Source organism: Lonchura striata, chromosome 1A (genome assembly GCF_050655825.1).
Source record: "Lonchura striata isolate lonStrDom1 chromosome 1A, ASM5065582v1, whole genome shotgun sequence".
In the NCBI taxonomy this organism is placed as follows: domain Eukaryota; kingdom Metazoa; phylum Chordata; class Aves; order Passeriformes; family Estrildidae; genus Lonchura; species Lonchura striata.
The window spans coordinates 17,120,186-17,137,557 of record NC_140741.1 but is presented as its reverse complement, the minus strand read 5'-3'; the positions used below and the strand labels follow the sequence as shown (position 1 = coordinate 17,137,557).

The following is a 17,372-nucleotide window of genomic DNA, read 5'->3' as shown; positions in this document are numbered from 1 at the left end:
TAACTGTGTTATAATGAACCCAAGACAATAAAATCTCCCCTTGGCAAGAAGGACAGGACTGCCCCATGGCTGAGCGAGGATTCATCACTGCTGTCCCAGTTCTATGTGCATGCAAAACAGAGCCTAACTGGGCATGACAGAAACAGCAGCAATGGTCAGTGTAAAGCAGCAAAGGGCACACCCAGCCAGAGAGGATGGAGACACTCTCACACTCCCCTGACCTTCAGCCCTGGCAGAGGAAATATGCCACACAAGCTGGCCAGAGTTAAAATTCACCTTTTTCCTGGTGTCAAAGCTCCAGAAGTGGACTCTAGGAGTCCTCTCTGCTTGGTGCCTGTTGCTGGCCAGTCCTGCTCTTCCAGGGCCATTCCCAGCAAGAACAAGATACCTCAATGCCAAGGAAGGGCAACCCAGCTCTTGTGTTCAATCACACCCAAAGCGCCACCATCCGCCATGGATCTCAAGCATTTGAGTCCCAGTCATTTGCCAGAGGATACAGAGGAAAATTTGAAGGGAATGGTGTGTCTGCCAAACTGTAGGCAGTACTTTACTCATTAGATAACCCTTTCTCTCAGATCTCTTTGTTATTGCATCTGGGGGAAAGGAAAAAAAAAAAAACATTTAGGCAGCTTTAGCTGTACAGTTCTGCTTCTGCTATCTTAGAGATGTTAATGTCACACATAAATCTCCATGTTTTACTAATGGCATCATATATCTTCCCAGGCATTTCTAATTCACCCCTTGTTGTGCTATCTATGTACTTTATCACACAGGGTTACTCCGTGTCAGGTATTAATATTAAGATACTGTGCCTTGTCTTTTGGAGGAAAGTACATGCTCTTATCTAAATTGTTGAGACTAATAACTTGAAATATTGTCCCTGCAAACATACTTGAATGGTGTATATTCAGATAACCAGAGCTTTTTTTTCTTTCTCCCCTTCCCTCCCAGCAAGTGAACATAAATTAAGTCTCCACAGGAGTTAACCCAAGATGCTTTCCCAGTTTGGAGGCCGGGAAGGATGCTGTCCTGTACCCAGGTAACTCATGTCCCACCTGACTGGGACTACACCCAACACCAGGCAGGACTCCCAAGGGTGGCACAGTCCTTTTATTCCCCAGCAAACCCCCGCCTGCAGAAACATGAGCTGGAAAACAGAGTTGCTTTCCTCCTGGAAGTTTCTTCTTTGCAAGTAAATATTTTTGTGCACAGTCCCTGTTGCTTAATCCCTCTGGTGGGCTCTGTGCCTTGGAACTTGGATACCTGACAGCGCAATTGTTTTCAACCGATAACTGCCCCAAGGATGCCCCCTCTGCTTATTATTTCTTTGATCCAGATAAGCATTTGGTTGTTCAATCACTCACAAAGCTAAAACAGAAAGAGAGAACATTGAAAAGCCTTACAACCCCACATGCTTAATTTAGCCTATAAGCAATTTCTGGGCAGAACAGGAAAATTTAATTAACTCTTCTCTATAAAAACGCATAGTGAGATGTGTAGCAAGATCTTATACATTCCTTTGAAGTTTGTCATACATTCCTGAATACCTTTGACAGCCTAAGAAGTTATGTGTCTGCTTCTGATTAGATAATTGAAATAAATCTACACCAAATAAATTCAGATCTCTTAAAATAAACTGCAGAGGTACATGAACTTTGTAAAATGCATGTAGTACTTCAACCAAAAGTAATTTCTAAAAAAATCAGTTATCATGAAGGCATTTATTTCTCTATTTTTTTTCATGCATGGGGTCTGCAGCTAGTGTCCAGACTTTCATCCAGACTTAATTCCAGTCAGTACCAACTACTGTTACATGAACTATAAACCACTGCAGCAGTGGGAAATCATATCTTTTATGCTTCCTACTTTCTCAATTTCACACCTAACAGTTAAATGCTCATTAAAAATTACAGATAGCACAGTGTCAGTCACTCACTCCAAGTCCAGCAAATATTTGCCTGCTATTTCAACTTGAAGCAACAGTAAAAGCAGACTAAACCTATAGGGAAGAGCACTGCTTCACATGATCAGCTTCAATTCACTGCTTCCAACCCAACAAGCCATCAACCAATCCAGGTTGCAATACTGTTTTGGCCAGACTACAAAGCCAGGAAGGGTGTGTGTGTCTATATATATGTAATAATATATTCTACAATGCAATAAATACGTAGACCCAGACATATTACATAAAATGGAAGGTGGCAATAAAGTTGCATGTATTGCTCGACAAGGAGAACAAGGAGAATTTAAGTACAGCTGGGTAATAAGTGGTTAAAGCCATGCAGCCACCTGGGACTCAACCAGAGCACACAGAGCTTCCCAGGAAGCAGAGAGGGACCACACAAACCTAAGTCATGATGATCAGATGGATCTTATCAGACTTAGCAATCAGGCAGCCCTGCCAATCCTTGTGCAATGCCCTGCTGAAATCACAAAGAGGATGACATACATGGGATTCAAGATGGAGCATCTTGATAAAAATCCTCATAAACAGTTTACACTGAAGATGACCAAAGAGACACAAGAGCATGCTGCAGTTCCAGCTGAGTGACAGCTCTTGCTAAAATGCTGAGATGGTATCACACTTCATGCAGACAGGAACTTTTTTGGCAACACATTCTCCAGCTCTTAGCCATGGGGAGATAGTATTCTCCTTGTCCTTGATCCTGGGACACGGCCAGATCCAAAAGCAGGCAAAGAGGGCAAGTTTAGGCAGCAGGATAGCACAGAGCAAGGGCTGCAATCACTCAGCCACCTCTCTGCATTGCTCAGGAGCAGGTTCAGTCCAAAGCACAACTGGTGATGACAAGATAAACTCACTTGTAGAATATCCCAGGCCACCAGCCCTGCATGAAGGTACATGAAGTCATCGAGGTGATGAAGTGCCTGACATTTACAGGGAGACATCTGAAAATGGTGATGAAAGATGCAGCAGAGAAGCCTATGCAAGCACGCATTTGGAAATATAACTTCAAGTCACAAAAGAGGAAGATAAAAATGTAACCTGGAATCCTACTGAGAAGTCAAGATTCAAACTCATGGGCAGAGAAAATGGAAGGAAAAGTACTGCATACACAAAAAAAAAAAAAAATTCTACATTAAACCTGGGTCTGTCTCAAACTAACCCAAGTATTCAGGTGAAAAAATCCTTCTAAAGGCTCATGTGATGGCAGATCCACCTTCTGCTACTTTCCATGAGATTCACACCAAGCCAGTTAATCACAGTCAGAGCAGAAGTCTGATACTCTGTCATGATATGTCTTACCCAGGACATCAACTCTGGAACACTGACCTGGGGCTGGAGTCATGGAAATACATTAAAACATTTTACCCTGTACCTATTTTAATGCTTTTCAATTTAAAAAAAAAAAAAAAAAAAAAAAGGCAAGCACCTTGCCCCTAAATTTCACAAAAACTATGTTACCAACATTTTTTTTTCTGTGCTTACCAGAAAAAAAACAAAAAAGGTAGAACTACAAGCAGACCTGTCACAGAAGACAGAAAGCCAATACTGTCAACATACAGTTTCCAGAAAAATACAAGACAAGCCTTTGTTACCAAAACACTGATGATAAGTAGGCAGATAGTGTGGATAACCATCAAAAACTTCTGGAGAGCAGAGAATTATATACAAATATACATGTAACATCATATGAGTGCTTTGCACTACTTTTTCCTCTGAGGACATTTTGGGGCATTGAAAAACATGGGGAAGGGGGTGGGGGTGGATTTTCCAATCACTTTTTACCATCAGATATGTGAAGTGTCCATGCTAAACAGGAAAAAAATATTTTCCACCAGATGGAGCAGTGCCACAATTAACAAAAGTGCCACAACTAGTCTAAAACATGCTGAATAACATCACACCAAAATGGAAATACAACAGCCTTCAAAGCCTGTGTTAAACAGTTTATCACCTCCAGCAGTGCCCAGAGCTGATATTTCTGATTTCAGTTCCATGACTGTATTATTCCAAACACCTACAAATCTCCTGTTCATCCCTTCCTACCCTCTTTTTCCCAGCATTATTTCAGACTGATGCTTCAAAACCTGCACCCATCTTCCTCCTGGTCTGCTCTCTATCATTCCTGACAGCTCTGCCTTCCTCTCTCATCTCAAACTTGCAGATCCAATGCCATCTTGGTTTCTTTCCTTCACATTTCCTCCCAATTTCAAGTCTCTTGCTAAATTCTATTGTCATTTCTCATTATTATTTTCTCATAGCCTTCCTCATGAATATTAATGCAAACCTGGGGGGAAAAAAACACCACCAAAATAATAATTAAAAGACCCTAAACCACACAAGTCAGTTTTCTGATTCTTTGTAATATCTGCTTTATTGTGCAATCTTCCCAGTTACTTGGGCTTATAACTGCCATAGAAGAATTCATCATCTCTTTCACCCACACCCATTTTTTACCATATCACACTTGAAAAAATAAAACAGCAAAAAACTCATCCACACTGGCTTCTGCACAAAAGTAAGCATGCAAACATTCTAAAAGGAATTGGTTTTCTCTCTCAGGCCCACATTGTCTTGTAAAACTATTGACCAGCTGTCACTAATTTAATCTCTTGATAAATACCTAGTGGAAGATAGTATTTATTTATTCCTAAAACTCGAAAAAACAAAGCTAACATGGAAGGCACAGATAGCTCAAAGTAAATTCATTCCATTCTGCAGAAATTATATATAAAGCAAGCATGAAATAACATTTTCTTGTTCTATTATGCCACTGAGGTGTCTACTGACACATTTAATGACTCAAGAACACATTTAGGACCTGTATTATGATTAGTTATCAAAACAGCTTGCTCTCATTCTGAAGATGCAGCAGAGCAGTACATCTCACTCATATAATCTCATTTTTCTCCAGTGGATGTGAGTCATTAATGTGAAGTTAAATCTACAATAAATTTAATCCTGAAAGTCTCCCATTGAAGAACCCAGACAGAAAAGCCTCTGGAGTGTATGCCTTGTGGGTTACCCCCAGTTTCTGGTTCCTTAATGCATAGAACCTCAAAAGCCATTTTGAAATAGTCCAACAACAGCTTTCATGCTTGGTCTGCAGGAGCTCATTTACCACGCATTTTGTTTTGTTTTTCTTGTCTTTGCAGACATCTCTGGATCACTTTTCTGTGACAGCTCCAGACAGGCTCGTTAGCACAGTTTATTGACCATTGTAACAAAGTTATTCCCATTGGGGTTTTATTTAAACAAGCTCAATACTCCTGCTGCAATAGATTTGCACTTCAGGGGTGATCAGAAAGGTTCCAACTTTGTCTAGCAGGACTTATGACTCTGTGCATACATAGTCCCCATATCAGTTTTTAGATAGAACTTGAGGGGACTTCTGAACTACAGAAAAAATTTAAAAAAACCCAAAACTCTGGGCTCTGTGACATAAGGCAGATGTCACAATTTCTTACCACCACCAAGAGAAGAATCAACCAAATACTGTTCTTCCAGTGGTTCATCACCCTGGGCATAAAAATGTGTGTCTAATTTACTTGTCTGGTTTCAGATTCCAACTCTGCTAGAATCACAGAGCCAGTTAGTAGCCAATATCTGTCCCCAAGGAGGTACCAAGATTTGATTTTTATTAGAGTCTTCTACATTGTTCATACACAGAACCTACAGTCCCTCATTCCATTTTTCTTGTTCCTTAATATATGATTTTGGTTTTGGCCGCATTACAACAATTTATCTGAACAGAGTCACTTTATTGAATGATACAGATTGCACTCTACAGCTGCCTTATCTTCATCACTGCTCACGATCCCCCCACCCTCCTGATCCTGGTATCATCTGTGCTTTTTATCTGAATTCTAAGTAGTAGCAGCTGTAATATCACCCAGTAGTAACTCTCTTTCACTTCTGCTCCTCACTTCATATTTTTTCCCCGAGTTTTCCAGTTCTGGAGCCCTGTAATAACAACTGTTCAAAGAGCCCAGCGTGCCTGATACACATTTCCCACAATCACGATGGAATTCCACAGGGACCATCTGCCCAAGGATCATCTGAGAGAACTACTGACAGAGGGCCAGCCTCCCCTGCTGCCCCATTCCTTTGGGATAATCCCAGAGGAGCTGGGCTATTTTCATGTTGCAAAGGTGTGTTTATGGCAGTTCTGGGTTACAGGAGTACAGCCATAGTATATTCTGTTGACCTTGGAAATTATCCCACCATTGATTTTATGGACAAAGCTTCCAGGCCCTGCTTCTCCCACCACCCCCACACTGTAAAAACCCTTTTCAGTAGAGGACGTGGGTAAAGGATTTTTTTTTTTTCTCTCCTTGTTACAGTGTGTTCATTTTTCTTCTTTTTCCAATTAATTGTTTTGTAAATTCGAAGATTAACAGCTAGACAAACAGCAGCATTTTAGGTATGGGACAGGGCAGACTGAAGAATTTCGACAACTACTGAGTAAGTTCAAGGAATCTCTAAAATATCATTCTTGCCTGCAAATATTTGATAAGTACTTGTATTTTTCCCTAAGGTTTCAAACACAGCAATGAAACTGGAAGTCTGGAGAACTTGGAGCATTCCCAGTACCGACTGGACACTCTTAACCTCTAAACTCTCCACTATATAAATGTGTCATGGGTTTGGTGAGTAGATGTTTATATGCACTTCCTGTTTCAGAGCTAACTTTTTCATTACTGGAAAAAAAAAAAAAAACAGCAGCTCTCTAACCCCTTGGGAATCACTTTCCATTAAAGAGGCTTTAGATAGACTATGTTTTCTCAGATTTGGAAAGAAAACCTAAATGAATGTGCATTTTGAGTATCTTTACTCATTTTACAATAACAGTCCAGGGCTGTATGGCTGGAAAAATTTGCAAATTTATTTTTACTAATCTACCTCCTGATACCTGATGATGCTTTGCACCAATGGAACGCAATTTCCTTAGACAGGACCCTGACAGTTTTTCACTTGATCACACAAACAGTTGTTATAAATGAGCAGCCCTATTGTGTGAGTATGAAGCCTGCACACATCCCTTCCCACTTCCTAACAGCTGGGTTCTTTCAGGGCAGAAGTCTGATAAAAGCTTCTGTTTGGGTTATTTCTTCTAGAAAGCAAATTAATTTCATTTCAGCACTGCTCATCCAGTACTTCTAACAAACTAGCTTCCAATAAATTATATATTTTAAGAAACATAACCTGAAAGATCATGCCAAGTACCAGGGTAGCTCACCATTAGCATGTTTTGTCATGACAGAAATCAGAGGACATGGGACAACCAGGAGATGAGTACAAGACTAGAAGCTTCTTTTTATTACTGCCCTAGGCTTGACAGTAATGGAGAACCATTGCAGAAAGAATTAAAAATCTAAAAAGACATAGGAAGGACAGCAGTAAATCAGCAATCTAAAATAACTCAGCAGACACTGTTTTAAGGAAATATTCCAGATCACAGCATTCGAGAAAATTCTTAGGTGACCAGATTTCAAATGGAAGATGAACTGAAGGAAAAGAAGAGAAATTAAGATATGGGTTGGTGATTTAAGTATCCTCATCTGGACCAATATTCTGTCTTTACTTATTTGACTATAGCCAGAGTAAAATAAGTTTTAAAGCATGCATCTGGACTTCTACCAGTGAAAGCTAAAAAAATAATGTCTCTGAAAAACCCTGACTTCACTTCCAAAATGCCACTTCACTTTAACAGGTTCATGCTTTTAGTGGTACTTTCAGGAATAAGAGTATTAACTTCAGCTGGCTCACAGTGACACTTTCACATTTAAAACTCTGTACCAATCACCTATCAATCATTCACTGCAGCCTTTTTGCTTTAGATTTTCTTTACCCTTCCAGCCACCATCGTGTAATTTGTCAACACCTAGGGAGAAGAATTATCTAAAGGAATGAAAGCCTCAGATAATATCTGAATATGTTTAGCCAAGTGCAAAATTTGTCCCACAATGGCAGGTTCAGCATTTAGAGGAATTATTCCAAGTACCACTATGAAAACAAGTAACAGCAAGTTGCTTCTAAAGTCAAGAAGCCAGATGTCCTATACAACCAGAGTCATGTCTAAGTACATGCATTATAACAAACTCTCTTTTCTCTCTGGGGGACCTCTTGAGTTTGTCACTGTTTCACAGCACTACGGGTTTCACTCTTTCAGCAGAACGTTGCAAACACCCCCAGTGAAGGTGAATGTGAGAGGTTACTGCAGCATGACAAACTGAGTGAATCCAGGGCTGACGAAAGGTGCTGGGTATGAAATCCTCTATTTAGAGAAAGCTACAGCAGACACTAAGCAACACAGATTTCATTATGCTTCCCCAAAGACACCACTAAGTCCTGAGCAGTAATCTACTACAGATTAGAATGACTATACACAGGTGTAGTGGAAAAATGTCTTCAGAACTGAACTGAAGAGCATTTCCTGCTGGAACATATTGCTTTGCGTACCTTAAATCACTGTGAAGCTGTCAGAGAGCAACAACTCTCAGTAATTTCTGTCTTCAGCTGGATCTGACCTTACAATTCTGCATCACACCGTGCCTTTCACTGCCCAGAACTTCAAGTCATGTAGTCTCATTTAGCAGGTATCTCCCTAAAAATGAGTCATCAAGTAAAGGTAAGGAACTCAATTCAAACTGAGTATCCAGTTAAGTATCTAAGCCCATGGTATTTTCCCAATTTTTATTTTCCCAACTCCTCATCTTTTTCAAAACCAAGAGTCATCAGAAGATAAAAAAATTCAGGAGGTTCTTTGGCTAGTGAGAGCTCTCAATTCAAATGTAGGATCTCTCTATGAGGAAGAAAATAAGACACAGCTTCTACATTATGGAAAATGCTGCACTTCCGTATTGCTACTCCTGGACCTTAAGGATTTGCTCCTGCTTTAGCTGAAGTCAATACAATACAGTGCAAGACAACTGCCCCTGTCCTTGTGAAATGGCTCCAGTGTAGTCCAGCTCCACCCTCACTGTGCAAAGATTGAAAGGGGAAAGAAAATGTTGTCTGGTACCTATGGCAGAGAAGGGCACACCATGCCAAGCAGCACTGGCTGAGCTCAGGGAGGCTGGAGAAAGCTGCCCCTGGCATCCTGTTAGGCTCTCCCTGCAACTCATTTCACCAGTAGCTTTCCATGCCTTCCACCCCTGAGGTAATAAATTAATGAATGAATATGTGGTATTTAACTCAAATATATTTCCCACAGGAGTTGATTTCTCCTGTCAGATAAGAGAAATAATTCCACAGTGGTCAATCTCACTCTGTGTGCAAACAGCATCACCCCAGCCTCCCCAGTATAATTATCTGACAATAATTATATAATTAATAATTATATGTAATTATTCCACCCTAGTGGATCAAGAAAGACTTCCAGGGAAAGATGAAACCTCTCAGGCCAGCACACACAGCCATGGTGGGGAAGGGTGGTCCTCTGAGGTTTTTAAATCCCAACAGCTGCCTCCACACTGCAGTCAAGCATTTTGAACTGCATCACTTATCAGCTTCAAGCCACTGTTCATTGACTCAAGGACAAAACATCTAAGGAGGAAAAATATAAACATTCCTCCAAGTTGGATTTTTTTTTAAATCAATTGAGCCATAAAAGTCGAAAATATCTATCTTAATAGTAGCAACACAACAAAATATCTTCTCAAGATATTTCTGTGAAGGAAAAACAAAATCTACAAGTCTAAATATAATTTTTTCAACTTTTTAACACACCACATAATCCTATTAGGCAGTGCATACTGCTATGTGACTTATGAGCATACTTATTTTTTTAAGACATTCAGCCTAACAAACATTCTTATTGTATCTCCTTCTTACTTTAAGAGTGCTTGGGGGTCTTTTAGAAGTCAGGTTTCTGAGGGGACAGGCAAAAGGGGAGGTCACCAACCAACAATAGTCCACTGTGTCCTCTTACAGGATCCACATCCTACTAAAGACTCCCCAGAGCAAAGATTTCAGGAGAACAGACTCTTAAAATGAGAGCCTAAATTCCCTTCTTCAAAGCCTTGCTAATACTCAAATAGGATGACCAAGAGGTAAACTTAAATCCTCTATAATTCTTTTACAGCTTTAACCCCAAACCATTCCAACTTCTTCCAATTAAGTAGGCCAAAAGTACCATCCAAGTTCACTTCCAAGTTACTCTTCCCTGCCCTCATGTGAAGCTCTTGCAGCCCATGTCCATTCTGCACTGCCTGCATGCAAGCTCCCTTTAGTACCTGCAAAGTGAACTTGCCTTCCCAAAACAGGGGATGAACAAACACCTGTGTCAGACCTCCACCTTTACATGGAGCCCCTCACTGGGATAAAGGAGCAGGACATGGGTGCAGGCTGACTAAAACAGAGACAAGGCACTTTGCTGCTCCACAGCTCCACTTTTCCTCTCCATAAACCCAAAGAGTTACAATCCTCCAACAGTGGGACTAGATCTACTGAGCTTCCTTCAACAGATAGCACAGACAGACTTTATCCTCCATGCTATTTGAATGTAATTTTCACATTCTTTTCAGATGGGAGGACCCAAAGGGCAATGAAGTATCTGTTCTAATGTCACACAACTCGTAATTTCCAGTCTCCTACCCAGAAAGTCTATTCTTTCCAGACACACACTGGCAGAGAAGCAAGATGTGTGATAAGCAAACTTCAATGGAGCCACATCAGTGCAGAGAAATCATGGATTCATTTGATCCAGGTCATGGAGGCTAGACATGGCCACACTTGTTTATTTATTTTTTTCAAGTCAATGATACTGACTATAATACACAGGCTCCAAGCTACTGCCATCAATATAACTTCTATTAAAACCCCATGCTTTCATGCATCCAGAGCAATTAGGTTTGTGTAAAATAAAAACCAAAACAGATGCCCAAGAGATGTAAATCAGTAAAGACCTACTGATGTTACAATGATTTATAGAGCCCAGGAGTTCAGCTCAGTGAAGCTTTCTGCATTTGGCGTTCTCAGAGCACACACAATTCTCTCCCTTCCCCTCCTCAGATTCCCATCAAATGCAGCCCTGCAACAGAACTGTTCTTTTCCCAACTTGGCTTCAAGTCATGGCTGCAGCTCTCAATAGTATAAAACCTGTCAAGATAAAATATGTTTGGGGACATACAATCTCTACTGAGCATTTTATTGACTTTACCATTTCTGAAAGGCAGCCAAAATTCTTTAAGGTTTTTAAATTACTTTGTTTCCCATATTATCCATGGACAGATATAAGAACACAAAAATCCTCAGTTGTTTGTATAATTTGACTTATGTGCCATGAATTGCCCATCATGATGTATTAATTTTCTTTTGCAAGAAAACAAAACAAATCCCAGCTACAAGTTGCTTGGGACATACACAATGCAGAGTTATCCTGGGAACCATTTAGAGTAGGAATTTTGCCCTCATAATATCTGCAGGTCACTCAGAAACTAGAGATTTGCTTCTTTAAAAAAGGGCAACCCAAAGCAAAAAAAAAATCCCCACAAAGTTTAGGCAGCTTTTCTTTCCAGATGCTGCATGAGTTCCAGGATGGTTAAGATCAAGATACAGAGTCGTTAATGATGCCACAAAAACACTCCCAGTGACATCTCACAGGAGAAAAATTACTCTTGGAAAGATCAGACTATGTGAGAACAAGAATGAGGCCACCTCTCAGGAAGATGCCACAGGTACTCTTGTCCTGTAACATACCCTGGCTACTCAAGACAGTTGTTCCTAAATGTTAAGCCTCCCAGAAAGCAATTCTAAAAAACCCAATGCTATAAATTGAGACTGAAATCGTAAACCTAATCATTTGCTCCAGTTGCTTGAATTAGTGATCCAAAAATCAGTTGGTCTTCAATAGGTGTTCTTTGTGAGGAGGAATTTAAACTGCTGAAGTGGAAGAACTAGAAACCTGCAAGATCAAAGAGAAGGGACAGAAAAGCTTAGCAGTTAATGATAGCCTTATCTACCACTAGTTCTTGGTGGGCATCACTTTAGTTAACATCACAGTGCACTTACCAGTTGCAGGGCACCTTTCATTAAAAGACCTCTAAACACTTCATGGGTCCTAATTAAGCCTCAAGCTACAGCATTCCTGTGAAAAATAGCTATTGAAATTTCCAGCAGGTCAGGAAACAAGTGTGCTCTTATAGCAGATTGATAAGGTTCTATCCACAACAAGAAATGACACCAAAGTCTGGAGAACAAGGATGGGGCCCACAGCAGTGTAAGCAGTGCTTTGTGCCAGACAGAGATCTTGTCCAGCCTTTCATAATTTTATTTTCAGCATAGCAATCACTGACCAACACTGAAGAGCTTTGCTGCAGTCAGCCCTTTATCTCTGCTATTGCAGAAATCTCAAGTATGTTTGCTAGATAAGTGACCAAGGAAAAATGGGCAAAAATTCTGCTAAAGCAAAAGCAAAGCAGCACCTGTGATGGAGTGCAACAAAGTCCTATCTCCTGCTCTCGCAGACTGCCACCTTGAAAGGGATCTGTCACAGCTTCAGAAGCTCAGGCATTCCTGAAGATTTTATCAAGTGTTCCATTTTGAAGCTGCCCACTAAAATACAATTTTACCAGAGATTTGAAATAAAAAAGCTACTCTCACCAAGATGCTTTAAACAGAAGAAAATAGGGGGAAGACATGTCAGAGGTCAGATCTGCAAAACTCTAAAGTTAAAGTCACTTTAATGTACACACAGAAGAATGCAAAGCAATAATTTTTCTCCTCCATTCTGCCTGCAAAGCACAGCTCAAGCCATCACCTCTGTCTTCTGACACTAGTCAGCTATAAGAAACAGGTACCTTCATGTTAAACCTGGCCAGCTGTAACACATTTGCTAAAGTAATTACATTTATTTTTACAGATTACATGGGTTTAGGTTTCACTTACTGATGTACTAGAAAATCAGAAGTTTCAATTTTGCAGCTAAAGTTCAGCACTGTTATAATCAAAGACAGCACCAAGTGCCTAAAGCTGCTAACCATACACACATTTTTAAGAACTGAAATACTGCAGCTAGCATGTATTACAGGATCTGTATTTCTTATCTGATGGCTCAAAGTAACTTATATCCCTCTCTCTTTTTCCCTGTCACATTGCCAAGGGTATGATAATTAGACAGCAATTACCTAAATGTTTAAATCTTTGGTCTCTGTCAAATGATGCCTTTCTCAACCTACATAAATTTATGCACAAGAAATTATGTTATTCTGAGGCTGATGTCAACAGCTGAAGGCCTTAACAAAATCTGGGACTTCTGGCCATGGAGCAGTGACTGAGCTGTTTGCAGACAAAACAGCATTCAAAATGACATTTTAGGTCCCATTCCCCTCAGTGAGCACAGCTGGAAGCCAGGAAATGTGAAGCCACTGAATGGACTCAGATGGGTCAAAGTCATATTTATTTGGGCAATCTGCATCAGTTGTAAGCAGGAGAATAAATGCTAAAGTAATATTGAACAGGAAAAATTGACAAAAATCCCCACAACAGCCAGAGCTGCTCTTTTAGGAGAGTAACTCCCAATCCAAATGATGACAATTGAAAGTTCCTAAAAGCACTGTTTTGGAGAAATCCAGATTATATTGTGCATGTGCCATGGGACAACCCAAAAGAGGAATGATTACTTTCAAAAGCTACTGGAAATACCATGCCACAGAGTATAAACAGAGGAGTGCCTACAACTTCTGATGTGGAACTCCTCTAAAGGTATTTGACTGTCTGTAAGAGTCATCCCTTAATATTGTGCTGGGGTTTCCAAAGCAGACATTTTTTCCTGGATGCCTTTATTTAGTACTCCAGTGAACATAGAAGCTTTTTTCAATCTTAAGGGAGAGGGGAGAAACAATTGTGGGGGTTTTTTTGGGTTTTTTTGGTTTTTTGCACCACTTTGAGATATATTCTGTAGAGTGACAAGTGGTTAAGAAATTAACTTCACCAGAGGTAAACCTGGACATAGATTGCCCAGGTTTCAGTGCAATAAGCAGTTCACTACTACAATGCAAAAAGCTATTTAAATAAATTATCCACAAGCTTCATATTGCTGTGATATTAAACCAGAAGTAGCAGAGATCAATAAAGTGAAGCAAAAGACATACAAAATAAAGAAATCAGGTAAAAGAGGAAGCAGGTCTGGGACAGCACCGCCACTCAGTTTCACACAAAACAGCACATTTGACACTCTGCCCTTTTAGCATGGCTGGCACATCCAAAAGTTTTGAACCAGCACCCTTGCCCTGATAGGGAGAAATTGGATGTGAGCACAGCTGGCTCCTCAAAAGAGATTTTAGGGATTACTGAATTGAAAAGGTGAGTATTGGGTGGTGAATTAATTCTTCAATATAATACAACAATTCAATATTTAATCCCTTAAATTTGCAGGATAGCAGCTTACTTCTATTCAGTCTCCATTGTTCCTATCCCTCAAAAAAAAAAAAAAAATTCCTGGTATCACCTAAGGAGATTAATTAAGCTTGACAAAGCTTCTTACAGTTTGTTTGTGCTACATCTGGACCAGTCTTCCTGTGAAGCTGTCATGCGTGCTCCAAAAATGCATGAACTTAAAATTGGACATCGACATCCCAGTCAGAATTTTTTTGCACAATGCTTATTGTAGGTCACATTAAAATAGCATGCAATGGACTGGAACAAGATTCAGCTGGTGCTATCCATATAAACATTGTAAACCACTAACTGCATTTTTTTTTAACAAAGAAAAAAAATGCATAAACAAATTCCACTTGCAGAATCAGTGATTTCAGCTGGGTGGAATTCTGCAAATGCCTCTCTTCATCAATCAGCCAAGTTGGGTAGCCACTAGTGTCTTTATGAATACTGAATGGGGACATTATGTCCATACAGAAAATGCATGTGGGGAAAGAGGACAGGTCATCTTTCATACACACAGGAACACCAACACAAGTGGGGTGTGTTTGTTTTCTACTACTCATGGAATGTCGAAATGTATTTGATATCTAAGATATAAATGAGACATTCTATCTCATCAAAATGGCCCTTCAGTTGAAGCCAATTGCACCTGTATAAATGCAAAGTCATATGCAGCACAAAGATTTTCTTTCTGGTACTTCAGAGATATTTTTGTGCTTCTTTGTGCAGTAGGCAGCACCAAAGTTATATGAGAAACAGCTGTTCCTATGTACCCTTCCTCTGTACCCTTTCTGCCAGCATAGAATTCTAGTTGTTCATTTCTGACCCACTTGTTTCAACTCTTGCATCGCTTTTGGGTGTGGCAGGAATGGATGCAGCCCCATCTGTCTGATCCTACACTGCATTCCAGCACTGAAGTCCAGCTTACTCTCAGGCCATCTCTTCTCAAACCAAATTGTCTCAGCCTTCTGCTATAGGAGAGCTGCTCCAACCTTCTGATCCATGTGGTGACCTCCAGGTCAATGTCCTTTTTGTGTTGAGGCAGCACTCATGGGTGGAGTCTCCCAAAAGCTGAGTGGCAGAATTGCCTCCACCCTTCCCCTGCTGCCCACGGTGCTTTGGATGCAGCCCAGGATGTATCTGGCTTTCAGGGCTGCAAGTTCACTCTGCCAGGTCGTGTCCAGCCTCTTCTCCACCAGCACCCCTAAGATACTGCAAAAAAATAATCCTATCCTGGCCAAAACTTGGACAGCTAGCTATGGGTATTATTCCCTGGGACGACAGCATATTTTAGACCTTGCTGTAGGAGACAGAAGTCCCAACCTCTCTCACTGACTTTGCACATGACCTTGGCCATTTTTGTCTCAGTTAAAGGACCTACAACATGCACAGTGTTGTTTAGCATATACAAGGCAGACTGAATTTGGTAAGCACTGTTCAACTAAAGACAATATTAAAATAGAAATATGGGGTGGTTTTTAAGACAGAAGAATGCTAGTAGCAAGCAGAAGGAAAGGATTTCTGTGCTGTATTCAAACATGAGCTCTCCCACTGCAGTTTCTCCCTGAGCAGCATTGAATTTCCTCAGGGGGAAGATCTAGGGAGAACCAAAAAATTTAATCTCAAATGCTTTCAGCAACAGGCTCTCTACTTTGTGCTACCCCTGCAAATCTGGCAGGGCCCTGCAGCTGGCAGAAGTCATTCCTGCCTGATGGCAGAACAGCATCTACGTGAAACGAGTTGGTGATCTCAGACCAATTATGTACAAACGTATTTCAGCATCACCACTGGAAATAATTAGCAGTTGTATGAACCACAGGGACACCAGCTTCTGCTGTGCTTTTTCTGTGGACAATATAATTAGCTTTGGCTCAGACAGTGAACACTTAGAAACCTGTAATAGGCTGAGAAGAGGCTTGTAACCCCCTCTCTGAGACCTCGCTTTAAATAAGCGGACAGGGCCATTTAAAACATTCCCTATACTTTATTGCCTTCCCCCACTCAATTTTGGGCTACAGATCAAGCTTAATTACCATCATTCTGCTTTCCTTCAGTCCTCAAGGAAAGTTAAAATGAAAGCTAACACTACTGGATTCTATAGTCTTAAAACATTTTCCCTCCATCACAGGGAGTGCCCAGCATCAGCTGCAAACCACATTGCAACAAAACTTCACACCACACACCCAAAAACATCACTGCTTCAAACACTGAGCAAAGCAAAAAGCATCTGAAAGCAGTGTTTGCACTGGTGGGAAATCCTGCTAAAATCAACTCTGCACCTAAAGCACAACATTTCAAAGCTCACACCGAAGAGGCTGCAGGCTCTTACTCCAGGTGCTGCTGTACAGGAGAGCTGCAAGCAGGACTACCAAAATATAAGGAGAGCAACAAACCAGGACAAATCCCTCTCTTGTGTCCTTTACTCACTCTTAACCAATACCTGTCCCATCTTCAACTGCATTTCCTCACACCCAGAAAAACAGCAAAGCCCATCCCACAGCCGCAGACTGTCACTGTAGCACCAAAATATTCCTCCTAACTAACACCTCTACTGGACCTGAAGAAGTTTTAATGTTCTTCTGCCTTTTTGAGGCCATAGCTACATTTTCAATAGAGCACAGCCATCTTCCTCCAATTTTGCAAGATTTAGCTAAGCTTGAAAAAAGATGTAATATTACCCAATTCTGAAGAATTGACTCAAGAAACATACAGTACTTATTTCACTGCTTCCTTCTGTATTTTCAAGGCAGAATAACTGCACATGTGGTGCTTTTGTCTGAACTGGTTCCACAAAACAACTTGGTCTGATATGGTTAAAAATAAAGAGCCAAAAACCTGAAGCTCCCTGAGAACAGTCTAATTTTGCTGTATTTTCTAGCCATCTAATCAAGGAAACCTGAGAAATCCAATAAGAAAATTGCACTCTAGCACTCAAAGAGAATTAGATACTTCTTTGGTGCTCCCTGCCACATTTTCCCTGCAGTCCATTTTGGATTTACACAGGTGCTACTCGAAGCAGAATTTG

At 40.6% G+C, this 17,372-nt stretch overlaps 1 protein-coding gene across 23 annotated transcripts in view; it reads right to left on the bottom strand.

The window, feature by feature from the left end:
* The window catches only part of CALD1 (caldesmon 1), a 225,761-nt gene that overhangs the window by 150,509 nt on the left and 57,880 nt on the right, over positions 1 to 17,372 (bottom strand). For 6 of the 23 annotated variants that reach the window (XM_085570018.1, XM_085570012.1, XM_085570024.1 and 3 more), the window contains exon 2: positions 8,426 to 8,570. The exons of the other annotated variants lie outside the window; for them this stretch is intronic. The gene's annotated coding sequence lies outside the window, so the exon portion shown is untranslated. The remainder of the gene's footprint in view (positions 1 to 8,425; positions 8,571 to 17,372) is intronic. 23 annotated transcript variants of the gene reach the window in all.